Raw genomic sequence first — 3069 nt, forward strand, 5'->3', positions numbered from 1 at the left:
TTCTAAGGTAAAGAGTGAAAAAATGGCAGGGACATTAAAAACTAAGTCCACAGAAACATGTAGAAGTAAGAATAACCAGTGAAGTAAATAAAGAATAAATATGTGGGGAGAAAGGAAAAGAATCAGGATAGATACTGTTATGGAGGTCAGAGGAAGAAAGAGCTTCAAGATAGAGGTGATGGGTAACAATGTGCTGTGAAGAGAGAATGTGGATTTTATTTTTATTAATTAATTAATTTATTTATTTTTGGCTGTGTTGGGTCTTCGTTGCTGTGCATGGGCTTTCTCTAGTTGCAGCCAACAGGGGTTACTTTTCGTTGTGGTGCACAGGCTTCTCATTGCGGTGGCTTCTCTTGTTGTGGAGCACGGGCTCTAGGCACATGGGCTTCAGTAGTTGTGGCACGTGAGCTCAGTAGTTGTGGCTCACAGGCTTAGCTGCTCCGTGGCAAGTGGGATCTTCCTGGACCAGGGCTTGAACCCATGTCCTCTGCAATGGCAGGCAGATTCTTAAGCACTGTGCCACAAGGGAAGTCCCAGAATGTGGATTTTTTAAGAAAGAGGTTAGTGGTGAACTCTGAGAAAGCAGTTGTCCTAGTGGGGTGGGGCAAAGTAAAAATTGAAGTACTAGTATAGGGAGGTTACATAGAAGAAGGAGAACGTTTATGTACACCATTTGAAAAGTTTGACCATGAAAGAAAAAAAAAAAAACGGTAGTAGCTAGAGAGAGCAATAGGATATCATAAGAGTTGTTTTCAAGGTTGAGTATACCTATGCTTCCAAAAAGTTGTTAAATATTAAAATATTTAATTATTACATGCATGTTCTGGTTATAAAATCTTCTAGTTATTCTTCAGATCCATCAAGCTGTCATCCAATGTACAGAGCCAATAAAGACCTTTAGTTGATTGCACATTGGTGCTAAAATATTAATGCTACAGTCATGTCAGCTCATGTTTAATCATGTATAATATACCCTGACAATGTTTTCCTTTAATTTGATCTTTGGAATAGAGTCTCAAGAGTTTATGTGTCGGTATAAATGATTAGATTATAAACACAGGCTAAATTTGGAGGCTTGAAATATTAATGGCATTTAATGCTTAGAAATAACAGTTCTAAGGTTTAATCCTTAGGATTCATTTTTCTGTTCTTTATATATAAATCCAGGAAAGAAAACTCTGAATCCATTTTTATAAACATAATTTATTTAGAAATAGTTCAACTCTGTAAAAATATTTTGGAACTGAATAGAGAAACTGTATTATTTTGTTTTATTGTTCAGTCAAAATAGAAGAATAGTGGAGAAAGGAATGAGTAGCCACTCTATTGGAAATTAGTTTCTGTTTTTGTGCCTCATTCTTCATTATGTTCTCCCTTTACCAGAGTGGTGAGAGATGGAAAAGACACAGCCTTTGGGCTCAGATTTCAATTCCAGTGTGAACTATGCCACTAATTAGCCGTGGGCACTTAACCTCTCTGAACTTTAGTTTTCTTACCTGCAAAATGGGGATATTATCTACTTTAGGATTTTGAGGATTTAAATTGTGTAAAGCATCTAGCTGATTGTCTAGCCTAGATTTTTTTCGTTTCTTCTTGCATTTTTCTTCTTCATATCAGCTACAAGGCTTATAGCCAACTATTAATTCAATCCAGGGTCATTAACAGTCATGAATTTGGTGGCCTTGGTAATGGATTCTAACAAATGTGAAGAAATGTTTTCAAAAAGTAATGCTGATGAATGAGGAAAAAGACAATGTCATATAGAAGTCATATCTACCTCTAATGGGGTGAACTCTTTTTTTTTTTTTGAATCACATTGTGTTATTGGAGAGAGTTGAAAAGGAGGGAGATAGGGACACATTAGTTTGATGGAGAAAAATGTTCTATCACCCATCCATTCCTTAAAATAAAGATCTGCTCTTGCAGCAATACACTTTGTAATCCTCATCATCACTAAATACTCCTATAAAAAGGATACAACCATTTTTCAACCTAGTTATTTGGGGATATTTAAGTAAAAATAGAAATGGTGCAAATATACAGAATCTTTTAAAAAATATTTGAATGAAATACTTCAAGAGTAATTGATGATAGCACATCTCCAATTCAATGTCAGCTGCTGCCTCTAATCATTTTTAGAAGTACGTATAGTATAAGTTATAAATAAATAAAATAAAATTTCAATGTCAGACTCCAGCTGTCCTCTGTCCCACATAAATCTAAGTGCTTAAAACTGCAAATTAACTTTACCTACATCAGTACTAGGGAAACTGAAATGCCAAGTATCTTTTCAATTAGTACATACTTCAATCTCCCCAAACACTTAATACTTGGTATTATCTATTTTAAGTTTCAGCACAAACTTACATTGACATAATAATACACTGGTTTATTGTAACTTAGTATATATTGAATGTGAATGGCATAGTAGATGCTGTCGATCAGGTTCACAGTCCAAATTAATTACTCATGATGATATTTGTAACATCTAAATGCTGTATAATTAGGGATAATCTAATTATTGATAGAAGAGACATGCCAGTTGGCTGGAGGCCCAGAAGGCTGAGCTGAGGTGGAAGGGTATATTTATGCCAGGAACTGCCCAGGGATAGAGAAAGTTCTGAGATGGGAATGCCAGGAATTTAAGTAAGAAAGAGTAAGTGAAGATCCCAGGAGAAAATAGATGAAAGGAATAATTCAGCTTATTTTCTCCTTCCGTGCCTGAGGAATATGTAAAACCCAGGCTTTATAGAGGGTGAAGTCTCAGTCAATTTTTCTCCTGCCTTCTCTTCCCCTTGTCCAAGAGAGAGAGTTAACCTAAAGAGTTGCATTATTATTATTATTATTATTGTTACAGCAAGCATAAAACTTTCTGCATCCCCAGAGAGAAACGGTTAAGGTAAGATCACCTATTCTGGAAACTTCTTCCCCCACTCCATCTCCTCTCCCTTCCCATTCATTGAACTGGTGTGTTTTCCAGCTCCACCACTGTTCTCCATCCCAGTCACATGTTTTTTTTCAGGCTGTACTCCAGGGGGAACACACTTATAGGTAGTATCCACTTTGAGG

Source organism: Delphinapterus leucas, chromosome X, assembly GCF_059928025.1.
Source record: "Delphinapterus leucas isolate spDelLeu-1000000601 "Yukka" chromosome X, BTC_Dleu_Yukka2, whole genome shotgun sequence".
In the NCBI taxonomy this organism is placed as follows: domain Eukaryota; kingdom Metazoa; phylum Chordata; class Mammalia; order Artiodactyla; family Monodontidae; genus Delphinapterus; species Delphinapterus leucas.